The 26,345-nt window shown below is 44.9% G+C and overlaps 2 long non-coding RNA genes across 15 annotated transcripts in view; one reads left to right on the top strand and one right to left on the bottom strand.

Annotated features, from left to right (window-relative positions):
• The window catches only part of LOC103352232 (uncharacterized), a 247,708-nt gene that overhangs the window by 170,372 nt on the left and 50,991 nt on the right, over positions 1-26,345 (bottom strand). For 8 of the 13 annotated variants that reach the window (XR_016215713.1, XR_016215716.1, XR_016215717.1 and 5 more), the window contains exons 1-3: positions 15,890-16,076; positions 13,664-13,740; positions 867-942 (exon numbers count right to left, since the gene is read on the bottom strand). This is a non-coding gene — a long non-coding RNA (uncharacterized LOC103352232). Of the gene's footprint in view, positions 1-866; positions 943-1,031; positions 1,257-13,663; positions 13,741-15,889; positions 16,077-16,441; positions 16,484-20,272; positions 20,391-26,345 lie in introns of those variants that run through there. The other 5 variants (XR_016215718.1, XR_016215712.1, XR_016215719.1 and 2 more) reach the window with 5 other exon arrangements.
• Positions 16,556-23,111, top strand: LOC149123307 (uncharacterized). 2 transcript variants are annotated; one of them, XR_016215725.1, is made up of 5 exons: positions 16,556-16,908; positions 19,831-19,951; positions 20,562-20,814; positions 21,789-21,903; positions 22,657-23,110. It is a non-coding gene; the product is annotated as an uncharacterized LOC149123307 (long non-coding RNA). The 2 variants fall into 2 exon arrangements; XR_016215724.1 differs by having other exon boundaries at positions 16,560-16,908; positions 21,789-23,111.

Raw genomic sequence — 26,345 nt, 5'->3', positions numbered from 1 at the left:
CATGGCTTGGTCATTGACAAGAACTACAAACTGACACGAGCAGAACTCCAAGTTAAGTGACAAAAAAAAACTGAATTGCACAAAAAGGTCCATAGTACTTGCATTAAATACATACAAAGGAAACCCAATACTTTGTATATTTTCATGAATATGAAAATTAGTCAAAAGGGGTCTAAAAATCTACACTTTGGCAATGAACTTCCCCTGCCCGGAGGTGGGCAAGAGGGGGCTTTCACATCATCATTCGCTCCATGTTGCCCAAATCTCAGGAAGCTTTATAACTGCATCTGCCTGTGTGATTGCCGTGATTTTAATGAAAACGAACACGAGGCCACCTGACGGTCGCACAGCTCCCACTATCAGCAGCTCCACAGTGTGGGCACCAAGAGGCAAGGGTGCTGGTCTCAGTGACGCTCACTGCATGCCCCTGAGGTTTCACGACACCGCTCCACAGCAGGTGAAAGCCACTAAGGTTATGTGACTTTACCTGAAGTCACAAAACACACACAAACTGCTCAAAAACACAATTCTGGATAACCTCGGTCAGCAGACACAGGCTGTTGTGGACGCCATGGCTGTGAGGAGGGCGCGTGTGTACACATTAGGGATCCCCGGTCAGTCCCCTGAACCGAGTGCCTGCCATGGGATCCGGGCATACTCAGGAGAGCAAAAACAGATCCCCAGGGTCCACTCAGACCAGGGATCCTCAGAGCACCCTGGACGAGGACCCTCTCCGGGGAGGAAAAGAGTGACCTCCCATAGGGTGAACATGTAGACAAACAGACTCCAGAACACTAAGATGAGCACTGAATCAGGTCTACCCTGGGAGTCACCAAATCAGTTTGGAATTCTTCCCCCATACTCACATTATGGATGAAATCACGTGTCCTCAAATTCAGTGCTGACGTCCTACTGCCAGTACCTCAGATGTATTTGGAGACCCTTAAAGAGGTAACTAGGTTAAATGAGATTAACAGGTGGCCCTAATTCAGTATGACTGATGCCCTTATTAGGAGGTGAATAGGACATACCCCCAGGAAGGTGGACAAGTAAAGACAGGGAGAAGGTGCCATCTGCAATCCAAGAGAGAAGCCTCAAATAAACCAGCCCTTGGAGCCAGTATTGTGGTTAAGCTACCACCTGCAGCGTCGGCATCCCCTATAGGTACTGGTTCGTGTCCCAGCTGCCCTCTTTCCAATCCAGCTCTCTGCTAATGCACCTGGGAAAGCAACAGAAAATGGCCCAACTACGTGGGCCCTTGCACTCATGTGGGAAACTCTGATGGAGTTCCAGGATCCGGGCTTCGCCTGGCCCAGCCCTGGCTGTTGCAGCTATTTGCATAGTGAAACAGCAGATGGAATATCCCTGTCTCTCCCTCTGATACTTTACCTTTCAAATATATAATCAATCTCTAAAAATAAAAAATAAAAAAAATCCAGTACCTGGATCACAAGCAACTGTGTTCCCCACCCCCTCGCCTGAAACCTCCCTTAGTGACGGGAAGGTCCAGCACACGTGCATCCCATATCAGACTGCTTGGGTTGCATTCCCAGCACCTGATTCCAGCTTTCCATAAATGTGAACTGAGAGGCGGCAGGCGGCAGGTGATAGACAGGGTTCAATGACAGGGCTCCTGCCAACCATGTGGGGGACCCAGATTGAGTCCCCAGCTCCTGGCTTTGGCCAGTCCAGCTGCAGCCATTGCAGGTGTTTGAGGGGGGAGTGAACAGCAGTTAGGAGCTCTTTCTTTCTGCCTCTCAAAAAAGAAAAAAAGGAAAGGCGGGCAGGATGTAGAAGCCACAAGGGAAGAAAAGGGAGGAAGAGAACATAGCACACTAGAGATTTCAACTCAATTCAGGGGGCCAAAAGGCAGTCAACCAGGTAACTGGTGGCTCAGTAGGCGGTGAGAACTGAAACCCGAGGGCCTGCCAAAGAGGCAGCCAGTGGACAGAGGTGGTTCCAACGCACAGCACCCAGAGGCTGGGGTTGCTTTAAAACTGTGAGTAACGTAAGTGATGACAGGGCGGGCGTTTGGGCCCAGCTGCTAAGGTGCTGGTCAGGATGCACACATGCCATAGTGCAGAGCCTGGGCTCAGGTCCCAGCCCCTTTCTGATTCCCTGGGAAGCAGGTGACAGCTCAAGGGGTTGAGTCTCCGCCTTCCATGAGGGAGCTCTCAGGATGACAGCTATGCAGGCTAAAACCGGATTGGGAGGATGAAAGTCCCCAAGATGGAGATCTTAAAAAAAAATTTAAACTGGTATGTATTCGTATCAGATTTATGTTTGTAACTACTGTCTCCCTCTCTGTAATAAGCTTACATAGCCCTACTACTGGTGTATGACCTGCTCATGCACCCCATAGGAAGAGAACAGATTCTCCAGCCCTTGGACTCTGGTTCTGGCATGTGTCACGCTTTAGCCAAGGGATGTGAGCAGATACATTTTTCATATCCAAAGATAAGCGTTAAGTTTTTTATCATAGTTGAACCCCACTTTCTTGGACTTTTATCTCTGACAGAACAGTATTTCATAAATAGGGGCTGCTCCTTCAGCCTGGGTCCAGGAATGAGAAGATAAATGGAGACAGGTTGAAAGTTAGACAGAATCCAGTTTTCAGATGCATGAGCAATAAATAAATACATGTTTTTAGGAACCACTTAAGTAGTGAATGAGAATACATAGACAACGAACCCAGGGTCACTGCTATCTGGCCTCGTGGCAGAAAAGCACTGCATGGCACAGGCAGCGGGACTGTAGAGTGGGCTGAAGGCAAGCTCCAATACTGAACTCGCTGGAAGGGAGTGCTGGGAGAACAACCCAAAAACCAGGACTCTTAGCAGGAACCTTTCTGGAGAGGAGACCCTCTTGGCCCCGATACCTGCAGCAAGACTTCAAGACAGAGCCTAGAGTTTCAAGAAGTATCCCAAGGTTCAGGGGTCTGATCTTGCCTTTGTCTTTGATGTTCAAAGAAAGGAAGGCTCCCATGAGGTCTCCACAACAAGGCAATGCAGAGAGTTTAACCCAAATGTTGGACAAGCCAGCTCCATCTTCACTGGATTCTTCTCTTTCCCAAGGAGACTTTGAAAGGACGAAGAACCAGGTACCCATTACACTCACAAATGCAGCTATGGATTCCACCTGATGGGGGTGGGGAAAGCCCAGAGACAGAGGCCAGATGCTGCAGCTGATGGAGCCTTGTCTCCATGAGGTATTAAGTCAGAAAACTGATGTGAACTGAAGCAGAAACAGGGAGGAAAATCGGGGCAGGTGTCTGGCACAAAGGCCACTGCTTGCGGTGTCCACATCCCTTACCAGAGTGCCTGGGTTGGACTCCCAGCTCCACTCCCAGTGCCATCTTCCCACTAATGTGCACCCTGGAGGGGAGCAGGTGACGGCTCGAGTACTTGAGTCCCTGCCACTCTCTTGGGAGACCCAGACCCAGGCTCCTGGCTTCAGCCTGGCCTGCTCAGGCTGTTATGGGCATTTGGGGAGTGAACCAAATGGAAAGGAATATGTCTTTCCCCTTGTTCCATCTCTCACTCCCTCCCTTCCAAGTAAATAAATAAATAAAAATTATTGTTTTTGTAAATTATTCCTTCAGTGCTCTAGCATATTTTTTAAAGCAGAATTTGTCAAAGGGGTCACTTTTGTCTACCTTTTATATTTTATTCAGAGTGACTCATCTCAACTTTTAATATACTACCTCAATTTTTTTTGCTATCCTCCTACCATTAATTTGAACATAGGGAGGTTTTACAAAAGAAATTTTAGAAAATAAGGCTGCAAAAGATCTTAGAGGTTGTTTAAAAGCAAAATTCACTCAATGCTGAACAACAGTTGGTGGAGTAAGACAGCAAGTTGTGCCTTGCGACCTTTCAGATCCATCAATTTAGTGTTAACTGGATAGAGTATAATAATTTGTCCAGATGGAGTTTTTTTCCCACTTATAAAATATACTTTTACCTAAACACTGAGTAGGAAAGAGGAAAGAATTTCTTTGATAAATCTCCCCAAATTTGCTCATTTTTACATTGGCACTATTGTAATTTTCAGTAGAATGTTAAATTGGACTATTTCATTTACATTGAGTTAGGAATTACTGTTTAATTCTTGGTTCATGACTCTAATAGCATCCAGCATAAGTGTAGCAAGTTACCTCTAGCAGAAGGGCGATTATAATGGTGTTGAATGTAATACTGAAGTAGGGAATGGCCTTTTAAATCCGGGAGGGAACATTTGCATCCTCTTCAGTGATTGCTGTAGATACTTGTGTGCGTGCATGCATGTGTGTAACAAGTAAGTGTATATGCAACATACACTCTTCTAATGTTGTATATACATATGCACATTACATATATTTTAATTTATTTTAAAAGAAAACCTAACCAAATTAAAATTTTGAAAAGTGGCATATTCTTATTTTAAAAGAGCATGTTTGAAGCCATCGGTTTGTGTCTAAAATTAGCTATAGCACATGGATGTTGTCCATATTGAGCTAATTGCTCTTTGAATATAGAAGTCTACAGTATTTGTGTTAGTGTAGTTTTTGTAAAAAGACTCAAAAAAAAAAAAAAACCAGGGTGGTAGAAAAACTTTTTTAAAAAAGTTTGAAAAAAGGAGAAATCAGCAGCTGGTGCTGTGGCACAGTGGGTAAAGCCGCTGCCTGCAGTGCTGGCATCCCATATGGGCGCCTGTTCGAGTCCCAGCTGCTCCACTTCTGATCCAGCTCTCTGCTATGGCCTGAAAAAGCAGTAGAAGATGGTCCAAGTCACTGGGCCCCTGCACCCACGTGGGAGACCCAAAAGAAGCTCCTAGCTCTGGACCAGCCCAGCTCTGGCTCTTGGCGGCCATTTGGGGAGTGAACCAGCAGATGAAAGATCTTTCTTTCTCTCTGTCTCTGCCTCTCTCTCTCTCTCTCTGTCTGTAAACCTGCCTTTCAAATAGATAAATAAATCTTTAAGAAAAAAGAAAAAGAAAGGGAGAAATCCAAGAAGACCCTATCCCACACATTCCTTCTCTGAATGAGGGGTGGAGGTAGGTGATCTGCTTTTCAGATCACTGTAAGGCTAACGAGTAAGTATAAACTAAGAAGCCAACCACAGCAAAGCGTTTTTCAAGATGTGTCTATTCCTCATGGAAGTGGAAAGATTCAAAAGGAACAACTTATTCTACTCTACTTTAGAAAAAGCTGCACACAAAGACGACAGCCTAACAGATTGGCAACAGGAAACAGGCAGGCCTTCCATACAAGCAGCATCCACCTACAGGAAAGTCCAGGCTAAGGGGACTCGCAGTGAGTGTAACAGTGCTGGAAAACATTTTGGTTTAATTTCCAATCACCCCAAGAACTAAAATCCCATCCATGAGATTCATTTAGACTGAATTTGAAACATAATTTAGACTTGGTAAATCATGAGGGAAATTGTGCAAAGGTGGAGTCATCGGCCACGGAGGTGGAAAACGATCCTGCTGCAGCTCCTCCAACATTACAGTCAGGCCCTCAGGAAGGTAATCAGCCCTCCATCAAAACCAGACTTCATCATTCACTTTAGAATCCATAACAGAGAAAACCGCCATCTGAGAGAGAAGATTATTGATGGCACATTTCCCATCAAGAAAGGAAGTTTTACCAGAGCAACAAGCCCTGTGAGTGTAGTCAAAGCAGGAAAGCCTACAGCCAGAAATCACATCTCTCTGGGGGTCATAAAACTCATACAGGGAAGAAGCCTTGTGAAGCCATCTGGGTGAGAAACTCCAAAACGATGCACACTTCACTGCGCAGCAGAGAGCTCGTCCAGGGGAATCTTCATGGACGCAATCAACACGCAGAAACCTTACTGTGATTCACCCCTATTAGATTCCACCATAGATTTCAGACAGAAGAGGACCCTGGTGAATCTGCTGAATGAGGGAAACCCCACTACAGGAACGATACACGTCTCTCGGTGCCGCAGTCAGGGCCCTCGCAGAAAACAGACCGGCATCTTAGGTGAAGACAGCTCAAACAGGACTGATTCACAGAAGCACTGTCTGCAAACTACAAGTTCAGGGGAACCACAAGAGATATGGGAGTAACTCAAGGCCCTAAACCCAAAGGGATGAAGAGGAACGAAAGGTGGAGTCTGAAGCAGAGGTGCGAGACAAGGCTGATTTAAGAGGAGCTGCGGCACACTGCAAACTCCACTAAAGGGGAGAGCACGAGACAACGACAGCTGAATAACGAGTTTCAAGGCAATGAAAGCCTCCACTCTGATCTTGGGCTGGGACAGTTCTCGGGGCTCACCGCACGAATCCCCAAGGTGGACTGAGTACCTTGAACTGAAGAAGTTGGGGGCATCAGAAGCAAAGTCCTTCTCACTGCCCAGCCTTTTGTCTCTGCCCCTCCTTCTTCCCCTAAACAAGTCAGAGAGATCAGAATCCCTCTTCCTCAAAATCTTCCATGTTCACAGATTGGAAGAATTAAAATCATCAAAATGTCCGTATTACCAAAAGCAATTTACAGATTCAATGCAATCCCAATCAAAATACCAATGACATTCTTCACACATCTAGAGAAAACTATACTGAAATTCATATGGAAACACAAGAGACTTGGAATAGCTAAAGCAATCTTATACAACAAAAACAAAGCTGGAGGCATCACAATACCTGATTTTAAGACATACTACCGGACAGTTACGATCAAAACAGCCTGTTACTGGAGCAAAAACAGACTTATAGACCAATGGAACAGAATGGAAACTCCAGAAATCAATCCATGCACCTACAGCCAACTTATAATTGATAAAGGAGCTAAAATCAATCCATGGAGAAGAGACGATCTCTTTTTTAACAAACGGTGCTGGAAAAATTGGATCTCCACGTGCAGAAGTATGAAATTAGACCCCTGCCTTACACCCTACACAAAAATCCACTCAAAAAGGATAAAGGGCCTAAATCTACAACCCAATATCATCAAATTATTGGAGAACATGGAGGAAACTCTACAAAACATTGGCATAGGCAAAGACTTCTTGGGAGGTTGGCGCTGTGGCATAGCAGGTAAAGCCACTGCCTGCAGTGCCGGCATTCCATATGGGTACCAGTTGGAGTCCCGGCTGTTCCACTTCTGATCCAGCACTCTGCTGTGGCCTGGGAAAGTAGTGGAAGATGGCTCAACTCCTTGCACCCATGTGGGAGACCCACAAGAAGCTCCTGGCTCCTGGCTTCAGATCAGCTCAGCTCCAACCACTGCGGCCAACTGTGGAGTGAACCAGCAGATAGAAGACCTCTCTCCCTCTCTCTCTTTCTCTCTGCCTCTCCTTCTCTCTCTGCGTAACTCTTCCAAATAAATAAATAAATCTTCAACAAAAAAAAAAAAAGAAGAAGACTTCTTGGAAAAGACCTCAGAAGCACAGGCAGTCAAAGCCAAAATTGACAAATGGAATTACATCAAACTGAGAAGCTTCTGCACTGCAAAAGAAACATCCAGCAAAATGAAGAGGCAACCAACAGAATGGGAGAAAATATTTGCAAACTATGCACCTGATAAAGGGTTAACCTCCAGAATATATAAAGAGCTCAAGAAATTCAACAACAACAAAACAAACAATCCAGTAAAGAAATGGGCAAAGGACTTAAACAGGAATTTTTCAAGAGAGGAAATTCAAATGACCAACACTTGCAAAAATGCTCAGGATCACTAGCCATCAGGGAAATGCAAATCAAAATCACAATGGGGTTTCACCTCACTCCAATTAGAATGGCTCACATACAGAAATTAACAAACAATAATTGCTGGTGAGGGTGTGGGGAAAAAGGTACTCTGACCCACTGCTGGTGGGATATAAACTGATGCAACCACTGTGGAAAACAGTATGGAGATACCTCAGAATCTGAATATAGACCTACCAAATGATCCAGCCATCCCACTCCTGGGAATTTACCCAAACCAAAAGAAATCAGTATATCAAAGAGTTATCTGTACCCCCATTGCAGCATAATTCACAATAGCAAGATAAGGAATCAACCCAGACATCCATCAACTACTGACTGGATAAAGAAATTATGGTCTATATACATTACGGTACTACGCAGCTGTAAAAAAAAAAATAAAACAAAATCCTGTATTTTGCAACAAGATGGTCACATCTGGAAACCATTATACTTAGTGAAATAAGCCAATCCCAAAAAGACAAATATCATATGTTCTCCCTAATCCGATGCAACTAATACCTGAATGTAATGTATTCGGAGAATGGATGGTTGTTTATAGCCCTTGTCTCTTCCATTAAGGAACAATATTTTGTTTAGTTTTATTTTGTTTTGTTTTCTTTCTCTTCATATTATTTGCTGAACACCTTTACTTAGAGAAGGGTTAACTATATGACCACTAAATAAACTGATAATAGATCATTGTAAAAATTAAGAATGGGAATCTGAGGGGAGGGAGTGGAATGTGGGCAGAAGGGAGGGGAAGCCCCATTTTGTTCCTAAATATGCATATATGAAATATATGAAATTTATATAACCAAAATAAATTTTTTTAAAAATTCAGCACCAAAAAAAAAGAATTATATCTACAAATCACATTAAATCCATTAAAGAAAAACTAATTAAAATTAAATTTTTTTAATTTATCAGAGAAGGCTCCCATCTCCTGCTTCACTACCCAAATGCCTTTAACAGCCAGTACTGAGGCAAGAATTCAACCCAGGTCTCCCTCATGGGTGGCAGGGACCCAACTGCTTGAGCTATAATCTGCTGCCTCCCATGCACTGGCAGGAAGCTGGAATCAGGGGGCAGAGCCAGGATTAAACATGGACAGTATGACATGGGACACAGGCTGTCTAACACTCATCTTAGCCACAGTCAAATGCCCGTCCCTATCACAAACTTGTGCACCATAAATTTATCACATAAATTTTTGTCTATGGCTTGAGAAGTTTGCTACTTTCAAGAGTAAATACAGCATATAATGGCTAGCATCTTAACTCAACCACAGATTTGTGTAACTGACCCTTTAGCTCTTTATTTTAAACAATAGAAGTACATAGGGATAGCACCACTGGGTTATGTATGAGTTATTGGCCTTAACTAATCAAGCAGATAAATTTCAAAATGTTAGAGGATTACATTGAGGCAGGCAAAACAAAATATTTTCAATAATATCTAGTGTGTTCTTAACTTTCATTAAGTCCGACCAGATAAAAATTATGAAAATATTGCCTGGGTCGGTGTTGTGGCGTAGTGGGTAAAGGCATCCCGTATGAGTGTCATTTGGAGTCCTGGCTGCTCCACTTCCAATCCAGCTCTCTGCTATGGACTGGGAAAGCAGTAGAAGTCCTTGGACCCCTGCATTCTCATGGGAGAACCAGAGGAAGCTCCTGGCTCCTGGCTTTGGATGGGCTCAGCTCCGGCCGTTGTGGCCAATTGAAGAGTGCACCACCAGATGGAAGACCGATTCTCTCTCTCTCTCTCTCTCTCTCTCTCCCTCCCTCCCTCTCTTTCCTTCTCTCTCTGTATAACTGTAACTTTCAAATAAATAAATACATCTTTAAAAAAAAAGAAAATATTACCAACTTGTTATACACTTGAATTTTTTCCACTTGTCATAATGAATATAATAATCCTCTGACTATAACAATGCTCCATAATACATCTGTAAAGGTTAATATTTAGAATAAAATTGAATTTAGTGTTTGAGTGCTAGAAAAAACAATTTGTTTAAGCTGATAAAAAAAAGAGACTTGTAAATGTGAATTATCACTTTAATATGATTAGAAATCTCTTGCAGGCTTTTTCAAATTTTAAAAAATCCAATTTTAGATCATTGGAAAAAAAAAAAAGAATTCCTCTTCCTCAAGGTGTGTCACAGCAACTAGAACTCCTCTCCCCAAAGTCAGCCCCCAAACCTAGAAAGGTCCCTCTCTTCCTTCTGTCCTCTCCCTTGAAGGCCCTTATTCCAGAGAGGTCCTACTCAACACCTGGGAGAAGAAATGCTATGCAGAGAGGCTGCAAAGGAGCTGAATTCCCAGGCCTTGCTGCCCCCCACCCCAAGGTATTACCGTTCAGTTGCACTCTTCCATCCAGTCACAACCCTGCAGGGCTGACCATGTTTCATCAAACCCGAGCATAAAAATACAGTTTTCTCCGGGTTTCTGGGGTCTTATTCTCTGAAGCCTTCCATGTCACGCAAGCTTTGAGAAGGTAAATTTATCCGGCTTTTCTCTTGTTAACCTGCAAAGCTTCTGTTTAGGACTGGCGAGCAGGACCCTCAGGATGGGTAAGGAAATGAACCACCTCCTCTCGCCCCTGCATAACCACTGATGTTTTCTGTTATAAAGTCACAGCTCCAGACCCTGGGATAAGGAAGATGATGATTCACTTAGCAACCCCCTCAGTGTCCCTTAATGTCTGAAATGGAAGCAGCAAAATGCTTTTATGTGCTAACCAGAAAACAGTGTTCAATAGGTGTAGGAAAAGGCCATATTTTAAAAATGTTTCTATTTATAATTATTGGCATTTGTGCCTTAATGGAAAATTGAAATCCTACTGCTTAACACATCAAATCCCTCTCAAGAGAGTGAGTGAAAAATCAAATCTGCCTTGAAAACCAAACAACATTTACAAAGGCCTTGCATTTCCCTGGGAGCTCAGAGGTGATTTTGGACCACAAACAGCCCCATTCCTTCTTTTTTAAATTTGTTTATTTTTATTTGAGGAGAGGAGAGCGTGGGCTCCCATCTGCTAGTTCACTCTCCAAATCAAATCCAGGTCTCCCATGTGAGCAGCAGGGGAGCAGTTACTTGCAGCATCACCTGCTGCCCCCTCGGGTGCACATGCATTATGCTGGCATCCCAAGCGGAGCCAGACTTGAACTCAGGCACCCCAATGTGGGATGTGTGTGTTCCAGGCAGCATCTTAACCACTGTGACAAATACCCTATCTTTCTTAATTAAGAACTTTTTAACTGAAAGCCCCCCTCAAAAGGAAGTCTTGGCTGATGTCAGTAGAACTGGTGATCATGACTTTGGCATTGATTATATGTAACTCTTAGATCTTTTGTTAAATGATTTTTTTTAGCTCCTATTCACATCAATTACTGTGACAGGTGCAGGCTACAGAGCAGGAAGAAGCCAGAAAAATGTTTCAACTCCATGGATCCTATACAACCAAATAAGTCAGCAAAAATATTACCAAGAGTTAAGAGAGAAACCAGTTTCTATCCCTGAGAGTGACTAGGGTGGAGGTAGTGGTAAGCTGGCAAATGCTTCACACCCAGCTCTGGGATCCTCCTTGCCACCTGTACCTGTGGAATGACTGACAGTGCCTTCTGTCACTCTGAAAAGTGTGAGACATAAGTACCAAGTGAGGAAAGGCAAGGATCAACTTTAGGGATGCGCTGGAATGGAGGTATCACTAAAATGTGTGTGTGTGTGTGTTCCCACCAGAAGGAACAAGAGCCCTTTGAAAAAGTGGCTGACTTCAGGGCTGGAGCAGGGAGAGTACAAGGTAAATCTGGAACATCTTATTATGCCAGAAAACAGAAAGTGCTTGATGGGAACATGTCAAAGGAGTCGTTCCCACTAAGTTAAATCCAGGATGGCTTGAGCCCCAAATGATTAAGGACAGCAGTGAAGTATAAGCCATGGGGAAGACAGGGATCCACGGGACCATTTTGCTGAGAAACAGAGAAATAAGCAAACACAAAAATAAGATAAAAGGAAATACTGGTTTCTAATCTATGATAGGATGTTAACTACCCCCGGTAAATGTGGGGGAAGTAGCAGATTTGCAAAATCATTGTGTTGCAACCATCAAATTAGAGACTAGTTCAGACAAAACCCATCCAAGAACGCTGGCCCTCGGGGACTGTGATGGGACACAGGACACCTGTGTGATCAGAAGGGGTACCTTTTAAATGCAAAGGGAAGGTAAGATCTATCCTGCACAGCAGAGGAATCAGATAACACTTCAACTAGGAGATAAAGACTGACATCTCTAATGAGGGGCAGATGGACATCAAGTGTCTCTAGACGGTAAAACCTGAGAAGGAGATATCACTATGTAGTATCCTGGCTGCAGAGACACAAACCTGTATTTATTTACAAGGAAATCTCAGAAAAACCCAAATAAGTAACCATTAAAAGGGAGGCATGAAAACAAACCTCTGGGGGCTGGCGCTGTGACACAGTGGGTTAACGCCCTGACCTGAAGTGCTGGCATCCCATATTGGCGCCAGTTCTAGTCCCGGCTGCTCCTCTTCTGATCCAGCTCTTGCTATGGCCTGGGAAAGCAGTGGAAGATGGCCCAAGTCCTTGGGCCCCTGCACCTGCATGGGAGACCTGGAAGAAGCTCCTGGCTCCTGGCTTCGGATTGGCGCAGCTCCGGCCATTGTGGCCATCTGGGGAATGAACCATCGGATGGAAGACCTCTCTCTCTGTCTCTACCTCTCCCTGTAACTCTGTCTTTCAAATAAATAAAATAAATCTTTTTAAAAAAAGAAAGAAAACAAACGTTTATATCATATGGGGAAAGAATGCAGCAAAGGGCTTTATTGGGTCAGTTGGCAAGACTAAAATATGGATTCTATTAAAGATCAAATCAAAAGTATTTAATAGGTGATTAAGCTAAGTGGCCCAGAATGGAGAGTAAAGTCTGCAGTCACCATATGTATTAAGCAGGATTCCCGAGATAAGCAGGGCCAATGGAAGTTGTGTATACAGAGAAAGAGATTTATTTTAAGGAATTGTCTCACACGACTGGAGAGGCCTAGCAAGTGCAAGCTCCATGGAGTGGGCCGGCAGAGCTGCAGATCAAGTTCAAAGGCAGCCTTCTCTCCTCACCTTCAACTGACAGGATGAGATCCACCCACACTAGGGAGCAGGGGAGAGGTCACCTGGTTTACTCAGAATTTACCAATTCAAATATCATCCTAAAATCCCTTCAAATATGTGGCCACCAGAATCCAGCCAAGTCAACAAATGAAATTGTACCACACACAAAACCAAAGCAGAAGGCAGAGAGATGAAATTCTCCAGTCACTACATGTTAAACATGGCCACTGGTGACCCCAGTCCATAGGCTTCTTACTTATTTTGTTGCTTTATTATTTATTTGAAAGGCTGAGCTACAGAGAGAGGGGTGGAGACAGAGGAGGAAAGAGAAGAGGAAAGAGATCTATCGTCCATCTGCTGGTTCACTCCCCAAATGACTCCAACAGCTGGAGCTGGGTCAGGCTGAAGCCAGGAGCCAAGACCTTCATCCTGATCTCCCACGTGGTTAGCAGGGGCCCAACCACTTGGACCATCTTCCACTTCTTCTCCAAGTGATTAGCAGAGAGCTGGATCAGAAGAGGAGCAGCTGGGACTCCAACTGGGGCTCATATGGGATGGTGGAACTGCAGGTGACAGCTTCTGAACCATAGGCCTTTTACTAAAAATAACTTCCCGCATAGTGAGCAGAAGAGGGAGGATAGAAATGAAGTAGGAAAACAGGACAGAGGGAGGAACATAAGGTAAGTGAGGAGAAAACCACACATGGGGATCAGGACGTCGAGGCCCCCATTCTCCAGTGTGAGCGTCACAGTGCAGTTTGCCACTGTTTCCTTTGCAGCTGCACAGGGCTCTGCAGAGCACAGGGGAACAGCAGTTGACTGGCAGCAGCTGAGACGGCCTCTTACCTTGAGCCGTGGGGACACTGCACACCAGATCACCAGGGCTCTTCCTGCAAACCCAGAAACAGTCCTGTTCAGTTCATCTGAAAAGCAATCAACAGTATTTCATTTTATTTTATTTTATTTTATTTATATTTGAAAGTCAGAGAGAGAGGAATTTCCTATCTGCTGGTTCACTCTCAAAATGCCTGCAACAGTCAGGCCTGGGCTGGGAACTCAATACAAGTCACTCAGATTGAGGGCAGGGGCCCAAGTACTCGATCCATCACCTGCTGCCTCCCAGAGTGTGCATTAGCAGGAAGGTGGAGTCGGGAGCAGAGCCAGGACTCAAACCCAGGCACTGCAATATGGAATGCATGCATCTCAACCACTAGGGCAAATGCCTAGCCAAGTGAAAAAAAAATTTAAAGTGGTGTATTTATACCAGACAATTCTCTGGAACCATTAAAACTGGGGCAGGGGGGCACTCGACCTAGTAGTTAAGATGCTGGTTAAAACATTTGCATCTCATGTCAGAGTGCCTGGTTCAATTCCCAGCTCTGCTCCTGACACCAGCTTCCTGCTAATGCAGATCCAGGAGGTGCAGGTGATGACTCAAGTGGTGCGGTCCCCGCCTCCCATGCGGGAGACCTGGATGGAGTCACCAACTCCCAGCTTGGCCAAACCCAGTCCTGGCTACTCAACAAATGAGCCAGCAGATAGGAGCTCCCTCTCCCTCTCCCTCTCTTGCTCTCAAACCATAAATAATTGGGGGGAAAAAAGCAGGTAGATCCTCTTTGTTAACATGGAAAAGCCGATAGTATGGCATTGTTATCAGACAGAGTTTTGGAAGTCAGGCCTGAGTTACCTGTGGCTGTGTGACCTGGGGCGAGGTGTTCACTATCTCTAAGCATCTTCATCTGGAAGATGTATCAAAGTACTACCACCCACAGGGTCATTGTATGACACCACTTTCTAAGAGCACATATCCTGTCCCAAATGTGGAAAGATGTTTTTTAAAATGTTATTCTATATTCCTCTCATACATGTATCACTTAAGGAAAAACATAATTGCTGAAGAAATTGTTTTAAGTATGTGCTCACACGGAAAGTTCTAGAAAGATATTTACTAAAGAGTTGTCTGTGGTTACTTCTACAGATTGGAAATATCTGGGAGAGAAGAAGTAAGAAAACATACACTATTTGCTTTACACATTTATGTAACATTTGAGTATTCTGACAAATGTGTGTTATTGTTTTTTGATCCCAGAAAAAATGAAGGGGACTATAAAAGAGCCGTAATTAGCAGCGGTGCCCCTGGAGCTTTAGTGGCTAAGGGCACTTGCAGCATATGAGGGCCTTGACCATCATCCCTTCCTTAATTGAGTTCTCTGAAAACCTTTAGCATCACTCAGGCATTTTTCTCCCTGCAATGCTCAGCTTTAACAAAATTCTGAGTAGAAGCATGACCGTGAGTCACAATTACAGGAAGGTCCCATAAATATATAAAAATTACCTACGGCAACTTGGCTAAAACTTACGCAAGTGGACATGATTCACCCAAAACAATTATGGTAGGAGAGGATGCCACACAGCAAGCAGCCCAACAGGCGAGTGGGTGTAGTGTTTGCCCACATCTCCCACAACCAGAACTCACAAGTTCACAGATGCCTCCATGACCACCTGCGGTTCCAACAACGAGGCATATAAGCACCTTCTGGGTGCTGGCATTTGGGAGAACAGCTTTTCCCCTGCATTCATGAGTTTGTCAAGCACAGTTTTGCAGGGATAACAGAAGAGCCCCGTAGAGGGCTGTCTGGAAGACCTGGCCAAGAATCACACATAAACCGACCCATCCAACACTTCTCCTGGGGATCTCCAGCACAGTCGCATTCTGTCAGGATGCCACCTGCAGCTTCCACTCCCTCCTCACACCCAGAACCAGATTCGGTTCTTGGAAATTCCCACTAGCTCCCAGAATCCCACAGCCAGCTTGAACAAACACAAGCTGCAGACAACCCAAATCAACCCTAAAGCCAAGTCTCCCTTGGCCGTCTGTTATTACCCATTAAGCCTATCCATGCCAAGTTATCTTTTACTACCTTCATACTGATTACCACATCAGTATATAACCCGTCTTAAAACTGACTTTAAAATTTTGAGTATGTTTTTAAAGTAAAAAAAAAAATCTGGAGTGTTCAATGCAACGGTTAAATTTCACCTAGGAAGCCTGGTACTTCCATATCAGAGTACCTGGGTTCAAGTCCAGCTCCACTCCCAGTACAAATTCCTGCTAAAATACACCCAGGGAGGCAGCAGTTGATGGCTCAGGTTGGGTTCCTGCCACCCATGCAGGACACTGGGATTGAGTTTCAGCTTCCTGTCTTCAGCCTGGCCCAGCCCCAACTGTTGTAGTCATTTGGGGAGAGAATGGTAGGTGAGAGCTGGCTGTTTAATTAACTAATTAATTTATAGTGTGCAGCTCATTGAGAACTGAGAAGCATTGTGCAAACATTAATTGTGTTAAATCAGACTAGGCAGCAACTTTGAAAATTTTGTATACTAAATGGAAAAATACAAACCCTAAAAGTGTAACTATGAGATATTTGCTTCAAAAAAAAACATATGTAGGAATAAAGACTAGGAGGAAGTAGTCCTGTTTACTGGGTGTCTATGTGCTAGACCCTGAGATAAGTGCTTTCATTTTCATTGATATTTAGTCCTCAGAATTAGCACATGCTAACTCAGGGCTACAAACTCCAGTTCATGTGAGGAGACTGAATCACAAAGAAATTCAAAACTAACCCTTCGTAGCTTGTTCCCAAACAGCAGCTGGAGACTTCAACACTGAAAAAAAAAAAAAAAAAGCTGAAACAGAAAGGGTTGTATCATTTCAAGAATGATTCTCATTCTCCAAAGACCCACATATGCAAAAACAATAGTGGAGTTCTTTATTTTCCACAAATGGATTTGGAATCCAAGCCCTCATTCTGCTGAGCTGGTGAGAAATTCAGCCCTGATGGTTCTTGGCATTTCACGGACATCACCAGTCTCCCACAAGACACAGGTGCGGGAAATTACCTGCACCAATGGGGAAGCTGCAGAGGGCCTGGTAGTGCATAGTAGCTGCAGCTGAGACGGCCATTCCTGGCCCCGCTATCTTCAGGTTCTGCATCTACGAGGTCCATGTCAAGGGTGAGGATGGGAATTTCTGGCTCCCGTCTAAGATGGAGCCCCTGGGGTAAACACAGCCACCTTCTCTAAGATCCTCTGTAAGTTGTAACTGTAAAACTGTATAGTTCTGCATACATTCCTACGGACTTAGTTCTATAGGTACAGTTTAACAACTTGCCATGGGACCCCAAATTCTATTAAGCTGGGTGGTAAAAATGCCTTCCTAAGTATTAAAATGACAATATCAGGTGTTAAAGTGATCCTATAAATAGGATTAACTGTTAAATGGATCATATAAATAAGATCAAATGCTTGGTATTAATCATAGATAGAATTTAAAAGAAGAGAATGTTCCAGCATGGGAAGCAGCCCACACAGCAGACTCACAGAATGACAATTGCTTTAAGTAGCACTCTGACCTCAGAATCAGCCCTTAAGGCACTCTGGTCTGGCTCAAAAGCCCATGAGAGCATTTCAGGCATGGAAAGCCAAGACACTGTGGCAAAAATTGTCCTACATGAAGGATCTCTGTGACAGAGACACCAGTGGAAAGAAGGGGCCATCAAAGAAGGATGTACTTTTCTCTGAAGGGAGGAGAGAACTTCTACTTTGCTTATGGCCTTAACTAAATATGGAAGTAGATTGTAGATTTAAAAGGCTTCCATAGCCTTGGCAGTTCATGTCAAGAGCCTCAGGTGATCACTGACATCATACATAAGAGTGTTAATTGTTAAATTAACAACAGGATTCACTGTGTACCTACTCCCCATGCAGGACCTCTTTTCTCAATGAGTTGTATGAGAATTAACTGTAAAACTTGTTTTCAGTTATATATATATATATATAGTGTGTGTGTGTGTGTGTGTGCAAATTGTTGAAATCTTTACTTAGTATAGAGTTGGTCTTCTATGTATAAAGTTAATTGAAAATGAATCTTAATGGAGAATGAGACAGAATTTGAGGGAAGAGGAGGTGGGGTGGGAGTGGGGGAGGGAAGGTGGGTATGGTGGGAAGAATCATTATATTCCTAAAGTTGTACTTTTGAAATTTATACTCATTAAATCAGATATTTCTTTGGGGAAAAAAATCCTCTGTAAGGTCCTGCCACATTGGGGTTCAACTCCAGGGAGCAGGCTCAGAATCCCAGGACTCTGAGGCCCAAGGATTGCTTTCTCTGCCCCAGCTTCTCAAATCTGCAGAATCTGTTCACCTGGCTTCGTGTTGCCCCTCTCAGCCTTCCCTCTCTCCTATCAAGCTCATTCATTTTCAGGGGCTTGGCATAGTGTCAAACCCCTTCAGGGCCCACGTGAGCTTGAAAATGAGTGGAATCATTAGGGAATAAGTAAAAGAGAATGGAGGGCAACCTGAAGGCCACACAGGGTATGGCGCCACTTCCCAGCACCAGACAAGAGCTATCTGGAGCTGCCAGATAATCTGGTTTTCCTGAAGATCAAAGAAATCTAGATGTTTAGATAAAGTTGTGCAATTTTTAAAATATTTTTCAAGTCAATTAAAAATATCCTGTAGGTCGTAACAGGCCCTGTGATTCCCAGTTTGTGACCCTGGTATTTTAGGCTTTGGAAAAAAAAATCTATGGAGAGAAGGGTCCTTTGGGAGTGTCAGCTTCCTACCCACCAAAAGCCTCCCCAGAAAAGGAAAACGCAGAAGTTGTCCCTGCCTGAATGGGAAAAAGTTTAAATTGTAATCTATATTGTCTTATTGCTACAAGTTCTAGAAATTCAATTAACTGAATAACATAGCATCTACTTTTCATGTAGCAGAAGAAAACAGCTAATGCCCAGAGAGTTCGTTGCTTGTGTGCCTGAGAAGGCCACTTCTAGCTTTAGGTGAAGTTTTCTAATAAGGCAGACGTTGTCACAGAAATTGGCTTTCCTCCATCTCCATAAATTGGCCTCTTTCTCAGGTTATCCACTGTGGCAAGATGGCAGCAGCCTGTAGCCAACTCACTTCCAGGTTCAAATATGAGTGAGTCTCTTTCCCAGGATTCCCAGCCTGAGACCCCTTGCATGTCATTGGCTCTGACTGGATCACATGCCTACTTCTGAGCCAATCACTATGGCCAAGAAATTATGATAGCCTGATCGCTAGGTCATGTGCTCTACCTCTGAACTGTGGTTGTGGTCCTACCAGCGAAGACATGAGAGTAGAGGGCCAGAACAAAGTTGGAAAATGAAGAAATGGTTGCTCAGAAGGCAAACAGTGTTCACCACAAGATGCCTCCAAAACCCCTCACTCAGCAACCTGTTTTGCATGCCCACCTAAGAGGAGCTTAACAGCTGTGAAGCCAGTACAGAAAGACACACCTCTGCCAATCACTGACAGGTTCTTGCCTCATAATTCAGAGAAGGCCGGCTGTGCAAAATAAAAATGCGAGCTGCTTTGTTCAAAGAGTAGAAGGGACACGCTGTTCAAAGTACTAAATTAGAAAATGTTTTCCTTTCTTTGTGCTCTCTCAATTTGCCCTGGTGTCTTGCATTCACTATTTAATGTTGTTCTGGGTAAAAACAAATTAAATGTTAAATTACTGGCATGAATTTTACTCTTTTTAAAAAAATTTATTTATTTATTTGAAAGGCAGAGTTAGAGAGAGAGAGAGAGACACAGAGGCAGAGAGACCTTCCACCCTCTGGTTCACTCCCTGGATGGCAGCAATGGCCATGGCTGGGCCAGGCCAAAGCCAGGAGCTTCATCTGGGTCTCCCACATGGGTGCATGGTCCCAAGCACTTGGGCCGTCTTCTGCTGCTATCCAGGTGCATTAGCAAGGAGCTGGATCAGAAGTGGAGTGGCTGGGACTGCAACCAGCACCCGTATGGGATCCTAGTGCTGAACGTGGCGATTTCACCCCTCCATGCCATACCACCAGCTGTTTATTTTTATATCATGTAACGCCAGTTCATGCAGAATCACCAAATTACACAGTTTGTATTGTGTAGTTCATATGTTCATATTATTTCTTTCTCACAAAACAAATTCGACTTTTTGTTTCCCTTCTTAATAGGTACATGTTTCACCAACCCAGTCCACCTTCGGCTTACTGATGAGGCAGAAAGGGCTGCCCGGCCTTTGCTGTCCTCCCATGGCATGATTTTCAGCATAAGTGATCGGCTGAGGTAGGAAAGGTAAAGATGTTAGTCACTTGTTTCTCATCTATTGGTGGTAGATGCCAGGCGCCAGTCTTGCACTGTCTGATTCTCACTGAACTCCCCAGCGAGGAGGCCGTGCTGGAGGGACATGCTCGGAGGAACTGTGCCTGCTTTGTGCAAGTAAGGAACTGCCATGTAGATGCATATTGTGGGGGTCTCCCCTGCTCACGCACATACATTCATTGTCCCATCAGACTACACTTAAGAAACACAAGTGCAAACACAGAACTGCTAAGGGTTTCAAGACAGCAAAGGCAGAATACGGACACAATGCAGTCCCCCTTTAAGCTCAGATACCTGGGCAACTGCACAGACCCTGTGCCCCTGAAGCTGTCCCTGACTTCAGGAGACAAAGCATTCTTTGTGTTGATGCAGACATTCTCCATATTATTTTGTATATTTCAATCCCATCGTCGTCACCTGAAATAAACAGAAAAATAAAAACTCTATAAAAGCCAATGCTGAACCCAACAATGCTGCCTATCTGGCTCATTATACTTGGTTCTGTGCCTTAAATGCTCCTTTTATCTCCCTCATCATCGAGCTGGTACAGATTGAACTATGCCATGTGTCTGTTTTCTTGTAGGTAAACATTCAGAAACAAATCAAGCTACCTGGTGTACCTCTGACAGGGAAGTTTGCTAAAGGAGACTGGTCCATGAACCCAGGCCTGGAGATCTGCCACAGACCCGCGAGTTGCAGAGGAATGATTCATGCTGAGTGCATTGGGAACAAATTGCCTGTTACGGAAAAAGCACTGAGCAGCCCTTGCACAGTACCAGCAACTGTTCTAAACGGTTTAAAAAATCTCTCATTAATCCCCAGGACAACCCTAAAAGGTAAACAACTATTACTATCCCCCACCGAAGGGATGGGCAGACTGAAGTTCACAGAGGTCAAACACATAGCCAGGAGGAGGCTGCTCCAAAGGCAGCTGCACACTGCTCAGAATGTCCACATTCTAACACGGCCCACCTCAGAAACGTAAGCCTTGCCTCATCTCATCTGAAGCCCACTGAGGCTCTCTAGCCCCTGGTTCTCAGCCTGACTGTAAACTGTAACCACTGGGCAGCCTGTAAATCTCCAGATGCCCTGCTCTCGTCCTAGAGGGATGAACCCAAGTCTCGGGGTAGGATCCAAGCGTCAGTCATTACCAAAGGTCTCCAGGATTGACAAGCAGCTGGAGCCTGCCTGCTCCCTGTACAGTGGTGACTGGCCTCCACTTGGGGGTGATTTATATTTTAATACAAGCTGCCCACCTCCTCTTTTTGTTAGTTTTTTTGAAGAAAATACGTATTACACAAGAAATCGTTCTGACCCCAGCATTGGCAGAACCTGGGACAAGATACAAACTGAGCTCTGTAAACGTAGAAGTTATTGTTTACAGCAACAAACTGTTAAATAGAATGAGTCTCATCCTCCAGACTGGGCAAATATACCCACCTAACAACACAGTGTAAAAAGGACTATGAATAGAACAAATTCAGAATAAGGTTTGTCTTCTGCCAAAGTCCGTGATCTGCTCCTGGGGCAGGGTTGGGATGGGAAGATGGATGAGGTTGCCAATGCTTTCTGCTCCCTCAGCCTCCTTTCACTCATGAAACCCAGAGGCCATTTTCCTTTTCCTCTGTTTGAGAAGGGAAGTTTCTTACCCCTCCCCTCATCTGCTCATCTGCTCCCCAACTCCCTCACTATACAGTTACGTGGAAGTGCATACAGCATGCAAGACTAGAACCTTCTGCCCACTAGGCGCCCAGGCCCACAGCCCCACTGACAAGACTCCTGAGCTTGCCCCCTGTTCTTCCCTCTCCAGGCTCAATTCTGCAACCCTGAAGGGCCTCAGCCACCTGTCCTGCTATTGCAGGAACCCAGCAATGATACATTTGAGGGAAGTGGACCAGAGAAGAGGTTTGAGGCCTTGGAAGAAGGTTTGGAGACCTACAAACTCAGAATTCCTTCCAGGTTTTGATACCCAAAGATTGTGAAGGAGACAGGGTCTGGGCCAGGGTAGTCACGGCTCTTATGCCCCAAATCAGTCAAAAGAGGACCAGAGTAGATCCAACTGCCAGAGATAGGAGAATCTTGCTGGGCACTGCCACCACTCTCGCCAGGGTCTCAGGACTATGCTAGTCTGAACTCACTTGTCTTCCATTATCTCGGTCAGGCTTTGCAAGGAGCCTACAGCTGTGAACCTCATTTTGTCCCCTCTTGGCAAGTGAGAGAGACTGACCAGGGCCAGGAACTTTCCAAAAATCTATCCCCACTTGGAGGGGCTGGGATTTTAGCTGGGTTTTAACTGCAAAGCTCATATTTTTCTCCCTCTCCTCACTATCCAAACTGCACCCCTTTCACCTGGGTCTCAGCAAAGTCCAGCTACCTTGGCAAACCCCCAACTCCCTGCCCCCACCTGCTCAGCTCTGACCTCACATCATTGTCTCCTACAACAATCTTCTACCTGGAGTGGGTGTACCATGAACACTCAAGTTCAGCCTTTCAGAATGATTTTGGGGGAAAAAAATCAATGCACAGGTTCTCAAATCTCATATCCAAGAAAATGCTCTGCCCAGGGATGCTCTGAGCCTCCCATACACTCTCTTCTTCCCTCCTCCCTCACACAATCACCCTCTCCTCCCTACTTCTTCCCATCCTGAGTGAATACTCTTTAATGCATTGTCCCCAAGCACAAGAACTCCAGAGACATCGCCCAAGAGGAGCATTCTAAGCACTGGAGCAAGCGTGGAGAAAATAAAGGACCCTGAAATGTACGGGGTAAATCTTCCTACATCTCAATAACTTCCAATCCTTTGCCTCTGACATATCACAGCCATGCTTAATTGACTCATACATCATTAAAAGTAGACTTTTATGGCAAATCATCATCTGATTTTTGACATAACTCAGAAGGACCTTAATTGAATGACATTACTGTAACAAAACTCTTTGATTTCCCTCAAGTTATTCATGTGTGAACGAAGTTTCTGAGCATTTACATCTATAAAAAATGAAAATTAAGAACAGAATTAATGCTGAACCCTGTGTCATTTGAGCAATAAGCAATTTCTTCCTTTTGAAAGGCCATGTTTTTAAAGCCTGACTCATCTTTGTCAGAGAGACAGCCCAGTGAAATGCTACTTTTGATACCCTGTAATTATTTCTCATATTTTATAATGAATTTGTGTTAGGTGGCTCAGTTGTATTAATAATCATTAAATTTAAAATTAGGCCGGCGCCGTGGCTCAACAGGCTAATCCTCCGCCTTGCGGCGCCGGCACACCGGGTTCTAGTCCCAGTTGGGGCGCCGGATTCTGTCCCGGTTGCCCCTCTTCCAGGCCAGCTCTCTGCTGTGGCCCGGGAGTGCAGTGGAGGATGGCCCAGGTGCTTGGGCCCTGCACCCCATGGGAGACCAGGAGAAGCACCTGGCTCCTGGCTCCTGCCATCGGATCAGCGCGGTGCGCCAGCCGCAGCGCGCCGGCTGCGGCGGCCATTGGAGGGTGAACCAACGGCAAAGGAAGACCTTTCTCTCTGTCTCTCTCTCTCACTGTCCACTCTGCCTGTCAAAAAAAATTTTTTTTAATTAAATCTAGGGATTAGTATTGTGGTGCAGTGGGTAGAGCTGGCACCTGTGATACCAGCATCCCGTATGGGTGCCAATTTGTGTCCCAGCTGCTCCACTTCGGACCCATGGGACATCTTCCATTGCTTTTCCAGGCACATTAGCAGGGAGCTGGATCAGAAATGTAGCCTCTGGCCAGCGCCGCAGCTCAGTAGGCTAATCCTCCACCTGCGGCACCAGTACCCCATGTTCTAGTCCCTGTCGGGGCGCCAGATTCTGTCCCAGTTGCTCCTCTTCCAGTCCAGCTCTCTGCTGTGGCCCAGAAGTGTAGTGGAGGATGACTCAAGTGCTTGGTCCCTGTACCCGCATGGGAGACCAGGAGAAGCACCTGGCTCCTGGCTTCAGATCAGCGCGGTGTGCCAGCCGCAGTGCACCGGCCGCAGCAGCCATTGGGGGTGAACCAACGGAAAAGGAAAACCTTTCTCTCTGTCTCTCTCTCTCTCTCTCACTGTCCACTCTGCCTGTCAAAAAAAAAAAAAAAAGAAGAAGAAGAAGTGTAGCCTCTGGGACTCAAATCACTGCCCATATGGAATGCCAGCGGCACAGGCAGCAGCCTTACCCACTACACCATAAAGCCCCATCTTTATGCTTTTGTTTATTTCTCAAATTTCCTAAAAATAAGCATGCATCATATTCTGATAAGAGTAAAACTAAGGGGCTATTTTCTAGATGCTTTTGGTAGATTTACCACTTACAAGCTGAAGCGTGGAATTACAGGGAAAACAGTTGAAGACAAAGCAGGACAGATAGAAGGATCCTTCTTGGGCTTGTGAACCCAGAAGTAGATAAAGACACCTACAAGGAGGACTTGAATTCAAGGGTAAAATCCAAAATAGTAGATGCTGAAGGGCATTTTCATTTAGCATTTCCATCGTTTTTTTTTTTTTTCTTTTTTGCAGATGGGGAAACAGTCCCAAAGGGAGGTCCTAGGTGACATGGCACAGCCACCTCCCCTGGCAGGTCCTCTCCTTTTCCCCTCTGCCTGCTCAATCTGTGGTGACCTGGAGCCTTCCAGGCTAGCACATGTATGACCCACTGCTTGCTCCTCTCTGTCCTAGGAAGCAACACTCACCAGTCAAGAGCTCAGCTCTACATCCCAGAGACTTGACTAGTAAACTTCCTCATCCTTACCTTCACAGCTGTGCAACCATCGGCAAACCCCTTAACCTCCCAAAAGCTTGTTTCCTCATCTGTAAAATGGAGAGACTGTCACCAGCTTCACAAAGTTCTTACATGAATCAACTGAGATAAATATTTGTGAGTGGCTTAGCACGGTATCTGGCATGCAGGACTTCAATAACCAATCACTGCTGTCATTGGGTAATCAAGATGACCATGCCTCAGCCTAGGAAGTGTCATCGTTGTCTTCCCCCAAAGAACTCTGCTATTTCTTCCACACACATTGACATGGAGGGGAAGGAATTTCTTCTCAGCACTGGCTGGCTAGGAAGAAAATGAGATCTTGTTCTAATTAAGTGGCTGCCGATGAGATACTTCCTCTGAAACCTGTTGTTTGCTTAGCCAGCACTCATTGTCCATGAAATGCAGCTCCCTGGAAAAATAATTAAAATGTGAAATGTCACATAAGAAAGTGATCTCATTTATAAATGTATAAGGCTTTGGTGAGAGAAGGGAAGCCGTTTTCATAAAAAAGAAAGATAAGGGTATCATATACAGGGTCCAGGAATGCTCAAATTGAAGATTGGAAGAGACAATGATAATTAAAGACCCAGATGCAAAAGTTAGGGTCCTCACAAGGGTAACGCCCTGGCTCTAGACCAGGTGCCAGGCGCCCCCTGCAGGCCTGAAGGAGCCTGGGGCGAGAGCAGTCATAGAACCCTGGGAGGAGCACTTTGGGTGGAGAGGCTACAACACTGATTCATTTCACTCTTTAGTCCAGGAAGGCAGCCATCCCTGGCCAATCCTGCAGGGGTGGGTCCGGGGACACCCTGGCCCCACGGCTCATGCTCATTCCCCTCTCCAGTCTCCAGCTGTGGATCGCTATGAGCCAACCTCAACCAAACACCAGAAGGAAGAAAACCCTTTGATGCAGGTGTGCATCCCAGGGAGTACACACAGGGTCTGGAAAGGCAAACCAAAAATATCTCCTTGCATATTTATGAATTTATAAACGAAAGAGCAGCAATACATACAACAAACTGTGATTGATAGAATGTTTGTGTCTCCTTAGAATTCCTATGTTAAAATGAAATTGCCCATGTGATGGCACTCGGAGGTGACTGGGTCAAGAGGGTGGAGCCCTCATGTATAAGCTTAGTGTCCTTATACAAAGAAGCTAGAGAGTAAGTTTGCACTGTGGACACAGCGTGTCGGCCATCTGCAGCCAAAAGAGAGTCCTCGGTAGAACCTGACTGTGCTGGCACCATGAGCTCAGACTTTCAGTTTCCAGAACTGCAAGAAACGAATGCTGTGGTTTAACTCACCCAGGCCTTACTGACTTACTATAGCACCCAAAACACATGTGCAAATGTTCACGTAAACATAGACTAAACCTTCGTAACAATGTTCTGACTCCTCCTTACCATCACCATTTTACAGACGAGGTAACAGGTTCAGAGAGGCCAAAACTAGACATCAGTTTCATGCCCATTTTGTATCAGTCAACCACCTTGCCTGTGCCACCCACAATCACACCTAAGCAGTCATGCCCTGAACAGAAGGTCTCAGTCAGGGCAGCCTGAGGTAGCCATGTTTTATATCACAGACCTCCACGGTCACAGTGGATTGGACTGGCCA

This window comes from Oryctolagus cuniculus, chromosome 11 (genome assembly GCF_051225735.1).
Source record: "Oryctolagus cuniculus isolate XC-2025 breed Fujian yellow rabbit chromosome 11, ASM5122573v1, whole genome shotgun sequence".
Classification (NCBI taxonomy): domain Eukaryota; kingdom Metazoa; phylum Chordata; class Mammalia; order Lagomorpha; family Leporidae; genus Oryctolagus; species Oryctolagus cuniculus.
Note: the sequence above shows the minus strand (reverse complement) of the source record. Positions and strands in the feature narration are given on the sequence as shown.